Source organism: Rattus norvegicus, chromosome X (genome assembly GCF_036323735.1).
Source record: "Rattus norvegicus strain BN/NHsdMcwi chromosome X, GRCr8, whole genome shotgun sequence".
NCBI lineage: Eukaryota > Metazoa > Chordata > Mammalia > Rodentia > Muridae > Rattus > Rattus norvegicus.
In genome coordinates, this window is record NC_086039.1 from 95432165 (window position 1) to 95457041 (window position 24877).

Genomic DNA, 24877 nt, shown 5'->3' on the forward strand with positions numbered 1-24877 from the left:
GATATTAAAGATTTCAGTACATAGACAAGATGTCTATTTATTTTTAACGTCATCTAGCTATGTTTTATATAAGTTTTCAGTGTGTACATTCTTCAAATTTTTATTAAATTTTTCTCAAAGTGTTTTTGGTATTATAATAAATTATTTTATTTTCTTAACTTCGTTTTCATATTACCTACAGTTAATACATAGAAATCTAAGTTCTTTAATTGATTTTATGTTCTGAAACTTTTCTTCTTACGGAGATATTTGGACTGGGTTTCCAATGCTGTGTTGAAGAACAGTAAGAAAGTGAGAGATTCCTTATTATTTCCTTATTTTAGACTATCTTTCAACCATTCACTACTGATTATAATGTTAGCTGTGGATTTCTCATATATAATAATTATGTTAATGTGTTTTTCATTATGTTGCTGATTATTTTTATCCTGAAAGGTTAGATAATTTGCTAATGTTTCTGTTTCAATTAAGATGATTGTATATTATTTCTATAACTATGTGATTCATTGCTGAATAAATTTTAATATGTTTTAGTTATGAAATTCATTTTGTCATGTTATATAATCCTTTTAATATAATGGTGAGTTTAATTTGAATCTTACCTTGAAATCCATTCATCAATATTCATAATATTGAGTATAACTATTGGGTTTTTTTCTCTTTGATATTTTTGTCTGGCTTTGTTTTGAGGTCTACAGAAATGCCATAGAACCCAACGAAGTATTGACATTTTTTAAGCATAAAGTATGATTTCTTGATATCTGTAGTAGAATTTTCTGATGGATCTACTCAGCTCCTGGCTTCTTCTATTGGGATAATTTTACCTATCAATTTTATTTGTATATCTAGCCATATATTCCAATTCTTTGTGGTACAATGTTGATACAGTTTGAACCTGTAAAAATTATTCATTATACCCAGCACTTCCAATTTGTTACCATATAATTTAAGAATGATGAAAAATTTGTAAGAAATACTCCATGGATTTATGATTATTATCTGTAATTTATTATACTTGTCCGTGTCAATTAAAGATTTGTTTTTTTTTTTGACCACTTGGAATTTTAACTTATGGTTTTGTTGAATTTTCTTTTCACTGATCTATGTATGTACAATATTTCTTTCTAACTACAAACTTTGAATCTAGTTTGGTCTTTCTAGTTATTTGTATGTTAACAAGTGTTTTCTCAGAGTTTTCTTTACATTTTAGGCAAATATTAATAGCTATATATTTTTTTCTTTAACACTATTGAAGGTCTTTTCCATTAATTCTGGTTTACTGTGTTTTAGTTTCTATTGGACTCAAAATATTTTTAAATTTTCATTACAATATTTTATTTATTAAATGGAAGTTCTTTAATGCCATTGCTCTCGAGTAGGATTTCTCCTTTCAAGTTAATTTCTTCTGGTTATAGTCTTATAGACCCACCTAAGAGCCATGCTTCTTGATGAATCCACAGCCAATCACATTAACAATCAAGATTCATGGCCACAAGTAGTTGGAGTAAGTGCCCTGTAGCGATATATAATAAAAATAGAGGCACCAATTCACACTATTGACAAAACCGGGGGGCCACATGGCATCTGTGGGCTATTTTCATCTCAATCAGCAAAAATGTCTCCACCCAACTCGCTAAGATCCCAATTTTCATCTCAGTCGGTCACCAGCTACTCTCTGGGACCTGTGGTGATCTAACCATCAGTGGTCACCTATCTCGCAGCTATCTGCTGCCACCTCTGTTCACAGTCTCAGCATCTGCCCCCTGTGTTTATAGACACAACTCCCAGTAACCCATTAAAATCAAATTCTAGAGGCTTATAATTTATCAATCAGATTTATATCAGCAAATTCTCACTCCAGAAAACATCCACACAATAAACTCAAAACCAATTGATGTTGATATAAATTGCCCACCTGGATAAGACAAATTGTCCTATAAAATCTATCCCTTCTGTAATATTCATAGCTAACTTTGGCCATTTAAAGCCACCCAGATCTAGGTCATTCTTCTCTGCTTCCATCTTGGTTCTTCTTCCTCCTTCTCTCTCTCCCCCTTCCCAAAACTCTATGACTGCCTTACTTTTCACTGCCCAATCACAGACCTTGCCTTATTTTGTACCTGCCCTTGTATATAGACAAAAATTGCCTTATCTTGTACCTGCCCTTGCATATAGACAATAATCCACAGTGTCCTCCATAAAAAATAGTTATGTGAACAGTTTGTTACCAGGTGTCTTAGAGAATTTGGGAGATGTGTTTAAAGACTTGTACTCCTTTTTTTATTATTATTAACTTGAGTATTTCTTTTTTTTTTTTTTTTTCGTTCTTTTTTTCAGAGCTGGGGACCGTTGAGTATTTCTTATATACATTTCGAGTGTTATTCCCTTTCCCCGTTTCCGGGCAAACATCCCCCTCCCCCCTCCCCTTCCTTATGGGTGTTCCCCTCCCAAACCTCCCCCCATTGCCGCCCTCCCCCCATAGACTAGTTCACTGGGGGTTCAGTCTTAGCAGGACCCAGGGCTTCCCCTTCCACTGGTGCTCTTACTAGGATATTCATTGCTACCTATGGGGTCAGAGTCCAGGGTCAGTCCATGTATAGTCTTTAGGTAGTGGCTTAGTCCCTGGAAGCTCTGGTTGCTTGGCATTGTTGTTCATATGGGGTCTCGAGCCCCTTCAAGCTCTTCCAGTTCTTTCTCTGATTCCTTCAACGGGGGTCCTATTCTCAGTTCAGTGGTTTGCTGCTGGCATTCGCCTCTGTGTTTGCTGTATTCTGGCTGTGTCTCTCAGGAGCGATCTACATCCGGCTCCTGTCGGTCTGCACTTCTTTGCTTCATCCATCTTGTCCAATTGGGTGGCTGTATATGTATGGGCCACATGTGGGGCAGGCTCTGAATGGGTGTTCCTTCAGTCTCTGTTTTAATCTTTGCCTCTCTCTTCCCTGCCAAGGGTATTCTTGTTCCCCTTTTAAAGAAGGAGTGAAGCATTCACATTTTGATCATCTGTCTTGAGTTTCGTTTGTTCTAGGCATCTAGGGTAATTCAAGCATTTGGGCTAATAGCCACTTATCAATGAGTGCATACCATGTGTGTTTTTCTGTGATTGGGTTAGCTCACTCAGGATGATATTTTCCAGTTCCAACCATTTGCCTGACTTGTACTCCTTCTATAGTTCAAGATGTGAGCTCACAGTTTCTGATCCTGCTGCTATGCACACCATGCTACTCTAATTCCCTATCATGTTGAACTCTTAACTTTCTGGAACTGTAAGTCAAATAAATTCTTTCTTCTTTAAGTTGCATTATTATTTTATCACAGAAACAAAAAACTACATGTCTGTCTCAGTCCTTCAGAATACATTCCTAATTTTGAGTGATTTTATTTCCTACACTTGTTCATAATACCATATGAACCTTGGTTTTGTAGATAACCTTACTGTATGCTTCCTTATATATTTTCATGGCTTAGGTAAATGCATGACTGTGGCTCTTTTTTCTATAGCTTTTATAAACACTATCAGCTGCGTTAGACTGTTTTCATATGAGAATTCAGATGATATTTTTAGAAAAGCAAACTTTGAGTTTTAGGAGAAAGGAATCAGTGGTTTTGGATAGACGGGTTACATTATTATTATTTTGTATATACTGTCACCCCACATCTATAGGAGCAAGTTGAGAACAAAGGTGCTACCTCTATACCAATGCCATAAATACAACAGGGAAGGGAAAATAGGAGCAAGATTATTTTGAAAATTTCTTCCATTTATTTTTTATGGTCTATGATTTTTGTAACTGTTTATATATAGCATGTGTGTATGTGCCCTTGTGTGTGTATGCATATGTGTATGCACGGTGTGAGATGTGTGTGTACGTGTATATACATGGTGTATATCTGTATGTGTGTGTGTGGTGTGTGTATGGTATGTGTGTGTTGTGTACATATGTGTATGTATGATATGTGTATATATGGAGTGTGATATGTGTGGTTTGTATAAGTGTGTGATATTTATGTATGGTGTGTGTATGTATGGTATACACACACACACACACACACACACACACACATATATATATATATAGACATATATGCCTATGGTGTGCATATGGTATGTAGATACAATGTGTGTGTGTGTGTGTGTATCTGTGTGTATATTTGAGTAGTATTGTGCCATAATAAGCATAAGAAGACAATTTGAATGTCAATCCTCACTTTATACTTTGATTGAGATGGACTCTGCCCCTCATAACATTGTATGCCGTGCCAGAATACCAGGTCTTCTAACTTCCAGTAATACTCTTCTGTTTGAATTGTGAGCAGTGGTTTCATCATTGGCCCACTTCGCCATTTTGGTTGAACAGTGACAATTCACCAAACTAAAACAACTTGTTTCTCCACATTCTTGTCTCCTCCCTGCAAAGAAAAGAACAACAAAGAACATTTTATTGATTATCTGACATCTTTTAACTCTCTGCTACCTGCTTACTGCTAGTAAGGGCCAACTACAGGCAAACAAACAACAATAAAACAAACTTCAATCCCTTCTTCCTTCCATTTTCCTGTTCTGTACCTATCCTCAGGTTTTAAGTACACATCAATCTCTGGATTCTTAAACTAGAGATCAATGCTTCACAGGTCCATTCCTGAATAAAACGTGTGCTGTCTTAAGAGTTGCTTGTTCCTTTATCTATTTCTTTTTAAAGTTGATGTTACAGAAATACTGAGATTACAAACATGTACTACAACATCAGGTTTTGATGTGGTTTATACTGTCTTGTGTTTGTGGATCAATGTAGATGCTCAAAATGTTCAATTTTCAGCATTCCTGTAAAAACATTTTCCCAGTTGGAATTGTTATTGCTTTCAAGGTTTCAGTAGGTGAACAAAGGCCAGGAGTTTCCTAGTCCACCCTTTTACAAATGATTCAAATATATATTCATGCACATATATACATATATGAATATGTTTTAAAAGAAGACCATTTATCCTCATAGATCACTTCCTTGCCCAGCCATCATCAGAGAAGGTTCCTCCAGCAACAAATACACAGACACACTCAGACAACCTACAGAGAGACCTTGAAACACTCAGTTCTAAAAGGTATCCCTCCATCAAATTCTTGCCCGCAGGGTTCAGGGAACTCTGTAGAAGAAAAGGTGGAAAGAGTGTAAGAAACCAAAGGGGTGGGAAATCAAGGAAACAGGAGGTACCTATCATCACATATGAACTCACAGAAACAGGCAACACTGGAATAGGTCTAAGTCACATGAGGTCCCACTGCCTAGAGAGGAAGTGTGCATAAGAACTCATTGCTAAATATCTCCAGTTGATAACTGCTTGCTCGCAAATGACAAATTAGATTTCAGATTATAAGCATATGCCCTCCCAACAGGATTTTAGGGTAAGTTTTAGATAAAAGTTTGGACTGAAGAAAAAAATTGACTTTCAAAATTTAAATCAATCCATGGATTCGTTGTGTTCAATTATATAAACACTAAAATTCCCAATAGTCAGTATGATGCAGCACCTTTCCTTCTTTGTCATTTTTCTAAAAGAAAAAAGAAAGGAAGAATGAAAGAAAGAAAGGAAAGAAGAGAGAAGACAAAAGGAAAGAAACAAAAAGAAAAAATAAAGAAAACATCATTCTTACCTGTAAATTAAAATGAGTAAAGTATTGACAAAGAAGAACTCATAGAAGCAGCACATGGAAGGTATATGATATATAATATTGCAAGATATTCTGAGCATTTTATTTCATGTATAAAAGATGGTTTGGCATTTCTTTGATTCTGTATTACAGAGCTGTTTTAATGGATTTGCACTGTATTAACTCAAACTCAAGCAGGGGGAATGACATGAGATTTGGGCACCACTCAGTGATAAGTCAATGGAGATGTGCTCCGTTATTGTTTCAGCTTGGGTGCTGCCTGGTAAGTAAGCAATTAAATAGTAACACTGACTTTTATCACTACTTTCCTATCAAGATAGAGATTATAGAACATTGTGTTTTTCTTCTTTAGTGAGTGTCTGTCAAAAGTAATTTTATCAACATTATTTAAGAGAGAAATGGTAAGTCTGTAATTTAAGGTGTCAGGACATAGCAAATCATCCCATGAATAAAGATAAAAAGAAAAGAAAGCCCCCAAATTGAGTCTTTTCAAATCAGTAGGCCTCAATCTACACGTTTATTTATTAATATATTAAGTTTTAAATTAAATTGCAATTTCGTATATGTAGTTACACTTAAATCTTAAATTTTTACTATATATTCCATATCTTATTTAAAACAGATAACTTCTATGGTTATGCCTTATTGAAGTGAATAGATACAAAGGGTTATGATATAGTTTTTACAGTTAAGTCAGAAAGGAGAAAACATCACAAATTTCCTTAGATATCATCTTGTTAAACCTTTTCATCTTACTGATAGGCAAGATAAGGTCTGGCATAGTAGGAGACTTTCTTTAAGTCAGCCAACATGTCATTAAATTCTACTTTGATCATGCTTAAATTATATTTACCATCCTTATAGTGAAATCTCTCTTTTTTTCTCTCAGTAATCTTTTATACAATATCATGAACAAAGTATAATAATATTTTTAGCTGAGGTTTTTTTTCTACAATCACTTGACACTGTGACTTTTTGTACCTATATATGGACAATTCCTGTTTCTTAACTGATTATCTCAAACTGATAGCATAATATAAGCAAATAACCCTTGAATCATAGCATAGAGAAATATACAAACTGCAATCTTAATCACTTCTCATAGGTGTTACACAGATTTTCTTTCATTTTTATACAGTGCATCCTTATTTATTGAAGCAGCTGGCAGCTGGATATGGATACCTAATTTAAGGGGTTACATTTTTGAGTCACTCATAAAGTAAATATACATTTTTTCTTAAAAATATGGAGTTTCCTTTTGTAAGCAATGGAAATGCACAGTCTGCAGTCTATAAATATAAATCACTGTATGGCTAAATCAGCATAGCCTTAAAGTGATGGGGCTCTTGATTGCATGGTTCAGGATAATTATTTGTTTATGATAGTACTAGGTGTCTTGTCTTTATAAGTATTTTGAGACTATATCAATGGCCTATCTCAAGACAGTGCATTTTAAATTATATGGTCGCTACAGGGAAGAAACCTCTTTTTAATTTCTGCAGTTTAAAAACTTTTTCTCTCCATAGTATTTAGTACATTCAGTATTACATTTTATGGGCCAAATTGACTATGAAAATATCACCATGATATTAGAACATATATGTCAATAATGTGGTACAACAGCTAAGAGTCACTAAAATAATGATTTGCCACACATCTTCTGCCACATTTTAGCAATAACATTTGGGGGGGGCGGGGGTGTCATTTCCCTATAATCCCAGCATTTGGGATGTAGAAGAGTTGACAGGAATTTGGGCTAAGCTCTGACTACAATGTAAACAATAGGTCAGTCAGGGTGACAAAGCAAGACAGATTTAGAGAGACAGAAAGAAATATAGATAGGAAGAAGAGGAAAGGAAGGGAAGGACAAGAGAAGGGGAAGATAAGGGGAAGGGAAGGGGAAGGGAAGGGGAGGGGAAGGGAAGGGGAAGGAAAAGAGTAAAAATAAACCTGTCGGCAGTCTTCAGAATCATAAGGCCTTCTTCATTTCTAGTGCTGTAACTTTCTATAACCAAAAAACAACTCATAAAATCTATTCATTTTCCTTTAAAGATAAAATAATGCCTTTGCATTAAAGGTCTTAGAGCAAAATATACAAAAAAAATAAAAATAATAATGAAAAGAAAAAATGTGGCTTCATCAATGCCGATGTGTCTAAGTGCAGCATTAATGCATTCTTGTGGTCTCAATGTCATAGTAACCTTATCGTATCCCTGCAACCTCAGTATGACAGTGTCATAGCAACCTGATTTCATTCATGTTCCCTTAGTGTCATAGCCTTATAGCCTTAAAACATCCAATGAAACTGTATGTTACCATATTAGGACGACAAAAGGACTAAAAAGGTATAGATGCCAATGCCCTGCTGTGCTTAGGGCTTTGCCTTTGGTTGTGATTTTCCTGAGCCTGTACTGGCACCAAAAAAAAAAAAAGAAAAAAAAAGCTGCTTCCTGACAAAAGGTTCTATGTGTCCTGTATCCCTATCCAAGAAACCCATTATACCTTTAATTCCAGTTTCTCCTCTACCATCTCAAGTGTTCTTTGTCAATGAGTTTTGTATCCCAATATTGGCTTCCTTTAATACAAAAGTTTAAAATAAATTAAAATAAATTATTTAATGAAAATCAGCTTCTGTGTCCAAAAACAGAAATCAAATTAGAATTTAAACCGAGTAAGTAGGAAAATAAAGACATAATGTTGGAAACCTGAAGAACAGGCATTGGAATGCTATTGTACTTAAGATGTTAATGTTACAGTAAACTAGAAAGATGGGGAGGAATGGCTAGGTATAGTGTAAGTATCTCTTTTCTTTTTCTTTTCTTAGATATTTTCTTTATTTACAAGTCAAATGTTATCACCTTTCCTCGTTTCCCCTCAAGAAACTCCCTTTCCCATTCTCCTTGCCCTGTTTCTATGAGGGGACTCTCCCACCCAACCACCTACTCTTTCCCTCCTGCCCACCCTGGCATTCTCCTACACTGGGGCAACAAGTCTTCACAGGAACAAGGGCCTCTCTGCCCATTGATGCCATATAAGACTACCCTCTGCTACATATGCACCTGGAGTTATGAGTCTATCCATGTGTAATCTTTGGTTGGTGGTTTAGTCCCTGCAAGCTCTGGGGTGTCTGGTTGGTTGATGTTTTTCTTCCTATGGGGTTGCAAACCCTTCAGCCCCTTCAGCCCTTTCTCTAACTCCTCCATTGGGAACCCAGTTCTCAGTTCAATAGTTTGCTGCAGGCATCCACCTCTGTATTTGTTAGACTCTGGCAGAGCTTCTCAATTGACAGCTATATAAGGCTCCTATCAGCATGCAATTCTTGGCATCAGCAGTAGTATCTGAGTTTGGTTTTTGTATATGGGATTGTTCCCCAGGTAGGGCAGTCTCTGGATGGCCTTTCCTTCAGTGTCTACTCCACATTTTGTTTTCATCTTTCTTTCTGTAAGGATTTTGTTCTCCCTTCTAAGAAGGATTGAAGCATCCACACTTTGTTCTTCCTTCTTGAGCTGCATGGGGTCTATAAATTGTATCTTAGGTATTCTAAGCTTTTGGGTTAATATCCACCTATCAGTAAGTGCATACCAAATGTGTTTTTCTGTGATTGGGTTACCTCACTCAGGTTGTTATTTTTTTTTTATTAACTTGAGTATTTCTTATATACATTTCGAGTGTTATTCCCTTTCCCAGTTTCTAGGCAAACATCCCCCTCCCCCCTCCCCCCTCCCCTTTCTTATCGGTGTTCCCCTCCCCACCCTCCCCCCATTGTCCCCCTCCCCCCAACAGTCTAGTTCACTGGGGGTTCAGTCTTAGCAGGACCCAGGGCTTCCCCTTCCACTGGTGCTCTTACTAGGATATTCATTGCTACCTATGAGGTCAGAGTCCAGGGTCAGTCCATGTATAGTCTTTAGGTAGTGGCTTAGTCCCTGGAAGCTCTGGTTGCTTGGCATTGTTGTACATATGGGGTCTCGAGCCCCTTCAAGCTCTTCCAGTTCTTTCTCTGATTCCTTCAACGGGGGTCCTATTTTCAGTTCAGTGGTTTGCTGCTGGTATTCGCCTCTGTATTTGCTGTATTCTGGCTGTGTCTCTCAGGAGCGATCTACATCCGGCTCCTGTCGGTCTGCACTTCTTTGCTTCATCCATCTTGTCTAATTGGATGGCTGTATATGCATGGGCCACATGTGGGGCAGACTCTGAATGGGTGTTCCTTCAGTCTCTGTTTTAATCTTTGCCTCTCTCTTCCCTGCCAAGGGTATTCTTGTTCCCCTTTTAAAGAAGGAGTGAAGCATTCACATTTTGATCATCTGTCTTGAGTTTCATTTGTTCTAGGCATTTAGGGTAATTCAAGCATTTGGGCTAATAGCCACTTATCAGTGAGTGCATACCATGTATGTTATGTCTTTCTGTGTTTGGGTTAGCTCACTCAGGATGATGTTTTCCAGTTCCAGCCATTTGCCTATGAATTTCATGAAATTATCATAGCAACACAACACAAAACAAAATGGCAAACAATATATCAAGTCCATCTTTTTCCAAGTATGTTTTTGGGATAATATTAATCATTATTATATATCAAACAATGAATAGGAGTTCACAAAAATTAAAATTTTTCCTTGGGGAGTTTTCACAGCTAATGTTAAAATAATTTGGATTCTGAAACATACAAATTTCTAAAGACTACTTTATATTATATCTTCTCTGAAACACCTCATCACTTATCCTTCTGTTATTTCAATATAATTTTAGAAAGTCTTTATAAGATAATTTGTCAGCTCAGAATTCTCAGAAACATGACCGCTAAAATGAGTTCAAATATTTAAGTTTTGTTAGGTTAGAAGTTAAAGGAGAGATTGAGAATTTTATAATAGTATATAGTTCTATGTGGCCCAGCTTGTGTCTGTCATATTACCTTGTACTGTGTAGTAATTGAAGCAGAGCACTGGAAAGCACATGAGGATATATCAGTTATACCACGTTGGAAATTTAATTATCATGGTATTGTACAACTAGTATAGATGAGGGAATAGCAACGGTTGGATTTCTGTAAATCTTAAGTATCTTTTCAACTTCAAAGTCATTGAAAACTATTCCTATTGGAATTACATTCACTAGCTATATTCTTTGTAATTGGTATGGAAATAATTCACATTAGGGAATAAAAATCCTACTTTTATCAATGTAATAATCATTTTCTGAGTAACAGACTTTTTAAGTTCAAAAACCATGTATACCATTTATGTTTCCTTTGCTTCCACATTAAATCTATCACTTTATATATTTATTTGCATTATCCCTCTGAATCTTGCTCAGGACTATTTAAAAACCATGCTTCCTGCTTTGAAAAACCTTTCTTTGTACTTCCTTACTGTCACTTGTTAAGATAGTTTTATAAACTTAACATACAAAAGTTCTTAGGTAGCATTCAAGGACTTCCGTTCCTAGCTCATGAAGACATCTCCATTCCTGTGTTTCCTTGTCTTTTTTGCTCTAGTCAGAGATTTCTACTCCCAACTGATTAGATATACTCTTTCTAACAGATATTTCTCTGTGATTTTCTATCTATCTAAAATTGATTCACTCTTCAACATTTCAAGTTAGCTTAATTGCTAGGAAGCCTTAGCCACATCAATTCCATGTTATCTACCGTCTCTGAACTGTTCCTCTGACTTGGGATTGAATTTCAGTATGGTTTGCATTGATGTGCAATGATACTAAAGTCTGCATTGTAAATTTTAACAATTATGCTTCATGTTTATTTAAACAACCTAAAGAACAATTTATTAAAGAACTTTGTGCTTCATGTTGTGAAAACCTTTGCTTTGTGTTCCCTTTATGACTACCCCTTGCTCAGGTACTTTTATAAACATAACATAAAAAGGATTTTAGGTAGCTTCTAGTAAACAAATACAAATGTGTCCATCCCTCCTCCTATCTTTCCCTCATTCTTGCTCTTTCTGTTCTCCCTCTGCAGTTCCAGACTGACTTTCAACTCACTATGTAAATTCAGTGGACTCCACTTTGCAGTTCTCTGCTTAAAAGTCTCAAATGCTGGATTTCAGGTTGGCAATTGGCCATCTCTTGACTTATGTATTCATATTTAAGCTGTATTCCTTCATTTCTCAAGTTAATTTCTATGTATGTTATGATTTCATAATTATGTTTCAAATTACATTTTTCTCAATAGAGTAATTCAATGTTTTACATTATGTTTATGATAAAGCCTCTGATGTATAACGATTATAATACCTACCATCAGATTTTCATTATAAAAATAGTAAAATAACTTTATTTATATTGAATTTTCAAAGAGATTTTGTGATACATTCATATCATACAATCTCCCAAACTTAGCAGTTTTCTGTCTCAGAGAATTTCATATTTTCCTAACTGCCAAATGAATAATTCATATTTGTAATAAGCAGAGATGTTATTCTCTTTTTCAGAGAGGGAGGAACTCATTTTTGATGATCCCAAGTTGTTTATCAAAACCACCTTGAAAGTGTTGCCTTGATTTTCTTATTTTCTAATTATAATTTGAACATGTTTTGGCACTGTCTTGTGGTACAGGATGTGATTCCAGATGTCTAGTGTAGCAAACTTGTCCTTTTTCATTTTCTTTAAAGTAAAATCCTTTGAAAATGTTAGTATTTGAAATGTTTCTATGAAATATATGTCTCTGAGCAAACTTAAAAAATAACAGGCAGTGTGTGTGTGTGTGTGTGTGTGTGTGTGTGTGTGTAGCTAGGTAGATAGGTAGGCAAGATAAATTAATTGGAAAGAAAGAAGGCTACAGAAAAAATGTAGGATATAGTGCAGTAAAAATTCCTTTAAAGGGTACAAGAATAGATCACGATTAATATGCATATCAGACAACATCATGGTAGTTGCCTGGAAACAAGTAAGAGGGAGTCAAATAATGAAAGTACTCTGATGCCCCTTCAACATTAAAACTATTAGAAAAAAAATAGTGACCAAATTAGCACTGAATTCAGTGCTACAAAACCTGCTCCTAAAAAATTAAACTTACATTTAATTTTCCTGTCACCTAAACATTTTTTTCAAGGAGATACTAAGAGTCAATATTAATTACCAAACAACTTTGAAAAATAGAATGGAAAAGAGCTGAAATAAATGCTTTATGGAGCGATCTAACATCATGTAAATGATAAGGTTCTTCTTAAGGCAACCCTATTTGTGACACATTGTAATGACACTCTGAAATATCCCATCCTATTGAGAGAGATGCCTGTTAACTTGACAGTTTAAAGAAATGCTTAAAAAGTCCCTGTAATGACAACATGAAACAGAGATGACTTCAGAAAGTTCAGAGGGAATAATACAATTCTGTGCTGTGGTTTTTCAATGGAAGATACAAGAACTACAGTGAGAGGAGAAGGTCCCTCTGGCTAAATGCCCTTCCTGGTAAGCACAGAAATACACCATGTATCAAGCTTGACAAGAATAAGAAAAACAAATGCGTATGCTTTTATAGAAGTATCATTTAAGTGTGATAGAAAAAAAAAAACAGAAGAAAAGGAAGTAGTCCAGGAATTCTACCATTTTATTGCTCAAAAATAAAACTTATCTGTGATACTTTAATTGTAATGGCAATAAATATTTATTTAAGTACTAGACATTTTGTATCAAGACTAATGTATTCTGTTCTTACTATTATGCAATCTGATAGATATCAATTCACTTATCCAGCAAACATTTATCAGTTGTATAATGAAAATATATTGTGTTCAGGATACTACGTAGAGAGGTATTAAAGTGAAAAGGCTTCAGTGCATAAAATTTGGTACTCATGGTCTAGTCAAGGACAAAGTATGTGAGTTGTATGAGCCCATAAATGTCATAGTGCAATGAACTACTATAACACAATGTTACACAGTGATTTCCAGGAATGTAGAAGAAATAATACATTATCATCTCTAAGAGAACTTAAAATTTTCAAGAAAATCATATTGGGATTTAAATGATGAATAAGATATTTTGCCTGGAGGAGAAAAAACAAGGAAGGTTTGCTAAGAAAAATAATTCCTTGTAAAAAGGCATAGAAGCATGCAAAAATGAACTAAGAAGGCATGAAAAGATGTGACTGAAATTTTGGGAATCTAAGGCAGCAACTATTAGCTGGGGACTCATAAACCTTACAGATCATCAAAAACTTCCCAGGAGCTTTGTAAAAATATAGATTACTTGATCCCTCACCTGGCAATTTGTATGTAGAAGAAATCTTTTTAAAACTGGCCCCAGGTTTTTCAGAGACATTATCCAGCTATGGGAAACTATGCTTTAAGGTTCTACTTAAAATTTAATGCACAGAAATTACCTGAAGACTTGTAAAACATGTAGGTTCAGATTCAGTTTGTCTAGGATGGGTTCTGATATTCTATACTTCTAACAAGCTCCCAAGTGATGACAGGGTTAGTACATCATATATAATTTGTGACAATATTGTAGACTACATTAAAGGAAAATGGAGATATACTGAGCCATAGTAATTGTATTAAGTATAGAGATAACATAGCCATGTCTGCATTTTAGATACTCCATTATAGTGTTATGGTAAATGTTTGTATGTGGTGGACTAGAATAGATTAAAAGCCTATTTGGAAATTATTTTTATAGTTTCAGTGGATATAATAATAGAATTAACGGTGAAAATGTAAAGGAGAACATATTTGGAACCATTTTGATTTAGTCACAGAGAGTTGTAACAACTGTTTAGTTATGGGGAATATGAAGTAAGGAGAGGAGATAAATTTCTTAGGGAAATTATTCACAAATATTTGGGTGAAGATAAAAAGAAAATTGTTTTTATGAAAGGTAATTATAAAGAAAATGTGATGTTTGTATTAGTTATTGTTTGCTGGGAAAACAGAATCAGCAGGAGCAGGAAAGAGACCCTAGCCATGAAAATACAGGTGACTCTGACAGCAGAGAGGGGATCAACTCCCACAATCTACAGCGTGGGTTAGAATTAGCACAAAACATCAACCAACAGATTGGGAAAATATCTTTACCAATCCTACATCTGATAGAGGGCTAATATCCAATATATACAAAGAACTCAAGATGTTAGACTCCAGAGAACAAATAACCCTATTAAAAATGGGGTACAGAGCTAAACGAATAATTCTCAGCTGAGGAATATTGAATGGCTGAGAAGTACCTAAAGAAGTGCTCAAATCCTTAGTCATCAGGGAAATGCCAATCAAAATGACCCAGAAATTCTACCTCACACCTGTGAGAAGGCCTAAGATCAAAAATTCAGGTGACAATAGACACTGGTGAGGGTGAGGAGAAGGAGGAAGACTCTTCCGATGCTGGTGGGATTGCAAGTTTGTATAACCACTCTGGAAATCAGTCTGAAGGATCCTTAGAAAACTGGACATTCCACTACCCGAGGACCCATTATACCACTCCTGGGCATATACCCAAATGATGCTCCAACATATAGCAAGGACACATGCTAAATCATATTCATAGCAGCCTTATTTATGAAAGTCAGAAGCTAGAAATAGCCCAGATGTCCTTCAACAGACGAATGGATACAGAAAGTGTGGTACATCTAAACAATGGGATACTACTCAGATATCAAAAGCAATGACTTCATAAAATTCATAGACAAATAGATGGAACAAGAAAATATAATCCTGAGTGAGGTAACCCAATCACAAAAGCACACATGGTATGCACTCACTAAGTGGATATTAGCCCAAAAGCTCAGAATACCTAAGATACAATTCACAGACCAAATGAAGCTCAAGAAGAACGACAACCAAAGTGCAGATGTTTCAGTACTTCTTAAAGGGGAGAACAAAATATTCATAGGCAGAGATATAGAGACAAAGTTTGAAGCAGAGACTAAAGGAATGTCCATACCTGCATGCCCCTCCTGGCATACTGGCAGAAGCCTACAAGACTCTGACAGACCATGACAAATATATAGGGAGATGCTAGTAGGCAACTATTGAACTGAGGACACAGTCCCCATTGGAGGAATTACAGAAAGGATTGAAGGAGTTGAAGGGGTGTTCAAACACTTAAGAAAAAAAATATCAACCAACTAGAGCTCCCAGGGACTAAACTACTACCCAAAGTGTACACATGATAGACCCATGGCTCCAGTTGCATATGTAGCAGAGGATGGCATTGTTGGGCACCAATGGGAGGAGAAGCCTTTCATCCTGCCAAGGCTAGATGCTGCAGTGTAGGGGAATGTCAGGGTCGGGAGGCAGGAAGGGGTGGGTGGGGAAACACAGTGATAAAACAAGGGGGATGGGGGATTGAACAGAGGGTTTATGGACAAGAAACCTGGAAAGGGGATAATATTTGTAATGTAAATTTAAAAATCAGATAAAAAACAGTACTGGCTAAGATCAAAAACTCAGGTGACAGCAAATGCTGTGGAGGATGTGGAGAAAGAGGAACACGCCTCCTTTGTTGGTGGGATTGCAGACTGGTACAACCATTCTGGAAATCAGTCGGGAGATTGCTCAGAAAATTGGACATGGAACTACCTGAGGACCCAGCTATACCTCTCTTGGGCATATACCCACAAGATGCCCCAACATATAAAAAAGACACGTGCTCCACTATGTTCATAGCAGCCTTATTTGTAATAGCCAGAAGCTGGAAAGAACCCAGATGCCCTTCAACAGAGGAATGGATACAGAAAATGTGGTACATCTACACAATGGAATATTACTCAGCTATCAAAAACAATGACTTTATGAAATTCATAGGCAAATAGTTGGAACTGGAGAATATCATCCTGAGTGAGGTAACCCAATCACAGAAAAACACATATGGTATGCACTCATTGATAAGTGGCTATTAGCCAAAATGCTTGAATTACCCTAGATGCACAGAACACATGAAACTCAAGACGGATGATCCAAATGCGAATGCTTCACTCCTCCTTTAAAAGGGGAACTAGAATACCCTTGGCAGGGAATAGAGAGGCAAAGATTAAAACAGACACAGAAGGAACACCCATTCAGAGCCTGCCCCACATGTGGCCCATACATATACAGCCACCCAATTAGACAAGATGGATGAAGCAAAGAAGTGCAGGCCGACAGGAGCCGGATGTAGATCTCTCCTGAGAGACACAGCCAGAATACAGCAAATACATAGGCGAATGGCAGCAGCAAACAACTGAACTGAGAACAGGACCCCCGTTGAAGGAATCAGAGAAAGGACAGAAAGAGCTTGAAGGGGCTCGAGACCCCATATGAACAACAATGCCAACTAACCAGAGCTTCCAGGGACTAAGCCACTACCCAAAGACTATACATGGACTGACCCTGGGCTCCAACCTCATAGGTATCAATGTATAGCCTAGTAAGAGCACCAGTGGAAGGGGAAGCCCTTGGTCCTGCTAAAACTGAACCCCCAGTGAACATGATTGTTGAGGGGAGGGCGGTAATGGGGGGAGGATGGGGAGGGGAACACCCATATGGAAGGGGGGGAGGGAAGGGAGATGTTGGCCCGGAAACCGGGAAAGGGAATAACATTCGAAATGTAAATAAGAAATACTCAAGTTAATAAAAAACAAAAAAGTACTGTCTTAAAGTACTATCCCAGGGGAATCTAACATCATCTTATGATCTGATTAGACACTGTACATAAACATGGTCAATGCACAGACATGCATGCAATCAAAATACCCATACACACAAAATTAAAGTAATAAATAATTAAATTATGCAGCAGTAGTATGTGGGTATGTATACACATAAAAGATTTAATGAATGACTGATATGATGAAAGGCCATTTTGCAGGAATTCAAAGACATACAGGTCAAGTTCAAATGCAATCTCCTGTTACAATTCTGTCTGAATTTAGGAAAGTAAATATCTGTTTTTTTACAGATCATTAATTCAAATGGGAATCAAATATTTAAAAAAAAGTCACAGCATGTTTGACCAAATATTTCAACATCATGTTATAGAAAGTACCATGTAAAATTAGCAATCATAACATTTGACTTGAGGATTAGCTTTTGACAATTTTTTAGACAACAATTTAAATTATGGGCATGAAATTCAAATGATAGGTGTTTGCTGTTATTCCATTAGTAAAATTAAAAACACCTCATCATGAAAGCCGCAAAAGTAATGAGATCAAACCTGTAGAGGATTTATAGAAAGAAAAGAAACCATAATAAGAACCCAGATTTCTTAAATATTTAAAAAACAAATAGAGCAAGAATAGCCTGTAAGTTATCCTGAAGTTGTTTGGAGGTATAACAATTGTAATTTAAACTTTCAGGTCATTTTATTACTTCTTTTATCTTCAATACCATCATTCCTCATTTATCGATCTATAATGTAGTTCTTTCTCCTTATCTTTTTAGCACTCTATTTTATTTCTTTTGAAAATAGCATATATGCGCACAATCTATTTTGATCATATTTACCCCATCCTTCTCCTAATAATTCATATATAATCCACAAATTTTCCTATCCCAGCTCCTTCCATGTTCAAGTCTCTTATTTGTTGTTCTTTTTGTTCTTTTTGTTGTTGTTGTTGGTGGTGGTAGTGGTGGTGGTGGTGGTGGTGGTGGTGGTGGTCGTGGTGTGTGTGTCGGTGTGTATGTGTGTGTCTGTGTTTGTGTTTGTGTGACACAGAGAGGGAGGGGGATGGGGAGAGGGAGAGATGGAGGCGAGGGAGAGAGGGGGAGGGAAAGGGAGGGAGAGAGAAGAGAGAGAGGGAGAGAGAGAAAGAGAAAGAGAGAGAGAGAGAGAGAGAGAGAGAGAGAGAGAAAGAGAAAGAGAGAGAGAGAGACTACTATGTAGCACTAGCTGTCCTGAAACTATAGAGCAAACTAATTTTGATTTCATGGAGATCTGTCAACTTCTGCCTCTAATGTACTGAGACCAATGCTAGTGCCACTATACATGGATACTCTTTTGTTTTATAAACCACTAATTCTTATATCACTCCCCATAAATTTATATGCTGCCAATAAATTAATTGTTGTGGTGCTAGTCAGTGATGTCTGGTCAGTCTATTAGGAGCCACACCTCTAAAGCTAATAGACTTTTCCTCCCCTAGAATCCATTAAGTGTCATTAGTTCCTTAGCTAGGGATAGAGATTTGAGAGTTACTATCCCCTCTATGATGAAATATTGATTGCAACTGGTTCATAGGTGCAACAGTTCTGCTATGCCCAACAAACACTGTTTGACTTTGGTACTCTGAAATGGAGCTCTTCCATGTTTTTTCTCCCTCTTCTATGATTGCCTGTGAGCATTAAGGAAGGGGATATGATTTAGATGTTCTGTATCTGGCTGAGCTTACCATAATTATGTATTATCTGTACTATAACCACTGGAAATTTCTGCATTCATCATCTACTACTATACTTTGATAAAGTCTAATGGCTGCACTAATCTTTAAATTAGAGATAAGAACTTAGTAGACAGTTTGGTAGTACAATCATTTAGCAAAATAATACTAATAAGTTTATTCATGGAGTGTATGAGCTCTATATCCATGGCCGGATTTATTATACCAGACATGTGTTTTCCTGCTGTGGAATGAGCCTTAAAGTCTATTAGAGAGTAGTTGATTTTTTGTATAACATCCATGCCACCATTATACACGTGGATGTATTTTCCCATGTTAATATCATTACTGTACCTCAGTAGCTAGGACTGGTGATGTCTTTTCTTCACAACTGCCTGCATATTACCTTCTAGTACTCTTAAAGCTAGTTGGTAGATTGGAAGTTTATGATCAGTACCTACTTGATTTTCCAACTCCCGTGACCAACATGTGTGTTATCTTTAACAATAGGTTTTGGTTTTTTTCATAAAGTCTTGTGGAAAACAAGGCACAATCTCTCACATATTTTGTCCAGCCACAATCCTCTCTACTTTGAGTTCACCTAATTCTAAGTTATATGATTAGCCCATAATATTGTGACTTTTTGAGTTGACTATATTTAGATGAGATTGTGAATTTGAAGTTGATGCAGAAATGGATTAATGTTTAGAGAATGTTTTGAAGAAGTAAATGAATTTTGTACATGGGAGGCATAAGGATTTTGCAGGACAATAAAATAGATTGCCCTGGGTTAAATTGTGTCTGTTAGAATATGATGAAGTCCTAAAACCCAGCTGTGATTGGAAACGTATTTAGAATTAGACATTTTTGCAAATGCTATTGAGTAGAAATAAAAGTAGGACTGAAACAAGTGACTGATTTATTTAAAAGAAGGGAGTAATTTGGACAAGGGAAAAAAGGAAAATGGACATGAGAAGTCACAGTATTGACATGTGTTATGATGCAACAATTGAAGTCATCACAAAATTACCAAAAACTCTCAGAAGTCAGAGAAAATATATTTAACAATATCATAATTTCCCTTTTTAGTTTATATTTAGATATTTGTTTATTTTCATGTACACTTGTTTTGCCTATATTTATGTCCATGTGAGGATGTCTTATCCTCTAAAATTTGGAGTTTCAGAGAGTTATAACCTGCCTTATGGGTGCTGGGAATTGAACCCAGGTCCTTTGGGAAAGCAGCCAGCATGCTTAAACTCTGAACTAGCCCTTCAGTCCAATATCATTTTATTTTTTACTGAGCTTTTAAATTTACATTTCAAACGTTATCCCCTTTCTTGGTTTCTTGTCCATAAAACCCCTATCCCATTCTTCTATAAGGGTGTCCCCCCTAGCCAGTCACTCCTTCCCAACTCCCCGACCTGACATTCCCATACACTCGGGGGTCCACCATTGGCAGAACCAAGGGCTTCTCCTCCCATTAGTGCCAACAAGGCCATCCTCTGATACATATGCAGCTGGACCCATGGGTCTGTCCATGTGTATGCTTTGTGTAGCAATTTAGTTCCTGGGAGCTCTGGTTGCAACCCCTTCAGCTAATTCAATCAACTCTCTAACTCATCCAATGGGGACTCCATTCTTAGTTTAATGGTTGGCTACTAACATTTGCCTCTGCATTTGTCATGCTATGGCAGAGCCTCTCAGGAGACAGCTATATCATGCTCCTGTCAGCGTGCAGTTTTTTACATCAGCAATTTTGTCTAAGTTTGGTGGCTGTATGTATATGGGATGGGTTGCCAGGTTGGGTAGGCTCTGAATGGACATTCCTTCATTCTCTGCTCCAAACTTTGTTTCCATATCTCCTCCTACGAATATTTTTGTTCCCCGTTTTAAGAAAGACTGAAGCATCTGCACTTTGGTCATTCTTCTTCTTGAGCTTCAAGAGGTCTACAGATAGTATCTTGGGTAATTTGAGTTTTTGGGCTAATATCCACTTATCAGTGAGTATATACCATATGTGTTTTTTGTGAATGGGTTACCTCACTCAGGATGATATTTTTGAGTACCATCTATTTGCCCATGAATTTAATGGACTCATTGATTTTAATAGCTGAGTAGTACTCCATTATGTAGATGTAGTATATTTTCTGTATCTCAGTTGAAGAGCATATGGGTTCTTTCCAGCTTCTGGCTATTATAAAAAAGGCTGCTATGAACATAGTGAAGCATGTGTGCTCTCAGTTGTGTTAGCACTCCTGGTGCCTGGCTTTCAGCTCTGGGTGCAGGGACAGACCAGAATGATCCTCTCCCTTACTGCTCCTAAGGTCCTGTTTCCAGAGGGCTCTAGGCAGGTCCCTCTTGGGCAAGGTCTTTGAACAGGAATTGTGGTCTCACCTGAGCTCTCAGGATTGCCTATACTCCTGATAGTCTAGCTCTCTGCCCCACAGGATTTATGTACAGAGTGCTGTGGGACGAGGTCAGCTCTGGGCACAGGCAGAACCTGGAAGGGTCCTGTCCAAGACTGCTCCTGACATAATTTTCAGTGGAAACTTTCTCTACCTGTCTTTATCTCCACAAGCCTCTTTTTCCCTATACACCTATCAGGTACTTAAATTTCTTTTCATGCAATTCATTAAATCATGTATGTCCCAGTGACTCTGTCATAGTTTGTTTCTTACTGTATGCCCAGGTAATATTTTGTATTTATATGTATGAACCTGAGATGAACCTTTCCTTTTTATTAAAGAGTAAATTCCCTAACGGTAGGAACTATGTTTGATTTTGCACAATGGGTATTACGATCCGTGAGAATTTAATGAGATAATTAAATCCCTAATTGTTTTGGTTTTGTGGATTCACTAACTTTCTGAAAAGAAAAAAAAACAGCAAAGTCTGGTAAAAACAAGAAAAGAGTTTCAGACCAAGAATAAGAAAGTCTGTCAAACATTTTAATATATTGAAGAGATGTTAGATCATAATTTTGATCTATCTAATAACTTTGGGAATTATACAAGTCTCTTATCTGAGGAAGGCATTAATTTTAGGTACCAAGAGGTTAAAAGGAAAGGAAAGGTACTATTAAGAAATGTTACACTGAAAGGAAATAAGGAAACATAAAACATGCTATAATATCTCAAAACTTAATAGCTAAATAATTAGATAACAGTTTCTTTGATTACCACTACCATTGTTTGTAAACAGAAATCAGAAAAAAATCAGAGCTCTTCATTAAAGAATTTGCCTCCCTTTCATCGATAGTCAATGTCAGTGTTAAGTCAGGATGCTTATGTGCCATGCCAAACAACACTGTCTATGAAAGAAGTATGTAAAATCATTGTATTGGCTCCTTTTCACAATTTTATACCACTTATTTGCTGGGGGAGGGAGGATGAGTGCACAGCAGTTGAGATCAGTGAACAACATGTGGGAGTTGGTTCTCTTCTTCCACCGCATAGTTCCCAAGGATTGAACTTACACATTCATGCTTGGTGGCATGTGGCTCAATGTGCTACCACATCAGCTCCCAAAATCAATTTATACTTATGGAGATCTACTATAAAGACAAACCATAAATTGAGGAAAAATCATTTCAAGTCTCATCCCTGACACTCTGCTTCTCATTAGCAGGAATAAATGACTACTAAAGAGGTGATGGTTTCCTCAAAATAGCTTATAAATTTTGCGTGGCATGGGTAAAGAAAAATAGTAAAGTCTTTTGAATACCTATGCAACAGTTCAAGCATACTACTCTTTCTTTAATGTTTTATTAAAGTTAAGTTTTCAAAGCTTATATCTTAATAAAACAGTTTCAGTTTATTATGTGGATTCTGTTTTGTGATATATCAGTAAAATGTTTGATAAAAAGCAATGTATATTGTTATCTGTGAGACTTTAATCACATACTCAAAATCCCCACTCCTTTTTCCTACATTATAAAAGCAGGGTTCATAATAGTACTTATCTCTTAGCATTAGTTTGAAAAATAAATTATCTAATTAGTAGCTGGGACTTAATGTGTGCTCTATAGTAGAAAATACTCAATAGAAAAGCAATGTTACAGGTTATGATTTCTTCCATTGGCATATCTCAGTGTGAACAATTTTTCAATGAACACACATTGTTTCTAGTTAGCAATAGTATAATAGATATTTTTGAAAGGGATAAAGATTTTTTTTTATGAACAAGCAGTACTACTGACACTGCACACTGATAGTGCCTGGGTATCTGTGACTTTTCAGTGATTGAATCCCTTTCTTTGAGTGGTAGTCCTGTAATAAGTTACCTCTCAGACTGAAATAATCACAAGAGATCAGATTGTTTGAGTTGCTGCTCATGGTTTTGCTGTTAGAAAAATACATTAGGATTCTTTCTAGGCTATAGATTACATTGGCAATAGCTTTGATTCAGTGGCCCTCCATTTCTATGTGAAATATTGTAATTGCCTTTTTTCTAAGCTGGCTAAAATGAGGGATCTCAGTATGGTTATTGAAGCAGAGGACACTGTTATACAAAGTGTTACTATTCTAATGAAATCAGAGTTTTTATCATCAGTTTCTATTTTTAAAAGATTTGTATGGATCTTTCCTTTCCCATTAGTGTGTTAAGATTTGGTTGTATAGATTGGGAAAAGACCTTTACCAATCCTACAACAGATAGAGGGCTTATATCCAAAATATAGAAAGAACTCAAGAAGTTAGACCGCAGGGAGACAAATAACCCTATTAAAAATGGGGTTCAGAGCTAAACAAAGAATTCACAGCTGAGGAATGCCGAATGGCTGAGAAACACCTAAAGAAATGTTCAACATCTTTAGTCATAAGGGAAATGCAAATCAAAACAACCCTGAGATTTCACCTCACACCAGTGAGAATGGCTAAGATAAAAAACTCAGGTGACAACAAATGCTGGTGAGGATGTGGAGAAAGAGGAACACTCCTCCATTGTTGGTGGGATTGCAGACTGGTACAACCATTCTGGAAATCAGTCTGAAGGTTCCTCAGAAAATTGGACATTGAACTACCTGAGGATCCAGCTATACCTCTCGTGGGCATGTACCCACAAGATGCCCCAACATGTAAAAAAGACACATGCTCCACTATGTTCATAGCAGCCCTATTTGTAATAGCCAGAAGCTGGAAAGAACCCAGATGCCCTTCAACAGAGGAATGGATACAGAAAATGTGGTACATCTACACAATGGAATATTACTCAGCTATCAAAAACAATGACTTTATGAAATTCGTAGGCAAATGGTTGGAACTGGAAAATATCATCCTGAGTGAGCTAACCCAATCACAGAAAAACACACATGGTATGCACTCATTGATAAGTGGCTGTTAACCCAAATGCTTGAATTGCCCTAGATGCATAGAACTCATGAAACTCAAGACGAATGATCAAAATGTGAATGCTTCACTCCTTCTTTAAAAGGGGGAACAAGAATACCCTTGGCAGGGAATGGAGAGGCAAAGATTAAAACAGAGGCAGAAGGAACACCCATTCAGAGCCTGCCCCACATGTGGCCCATACATATACAGCCACCCAATTAGACAAGATGGATGAAGCAAAGAAATGCAGGCCAACAGGAGCCGGATGTAGATTGCTCCTGAGAGACACAGCCAGAATACAGCAAATACAGAGGAGAATGCCAGCAGCAAACCACTGAACTGAGGATAGAACCCCCGTTGAAGGAATCAGAGAAAGAACTGGAAGAGCTTGAAGGGGCTCGAGACCCCATATGTACAACAATGCCAAGCAACTAGAGCTTCCAGGGACTAAGCCGCTACCTAAAGACTATACATGGACTGACCCTGGACTCTGACCTCATAGGTAGCAATGAATATCCTAGTAAGAGCACCAGTGGAAGGGGAAGCCCTTGGTCCTGCTAAGACTGAACCCCCAGTGAACGT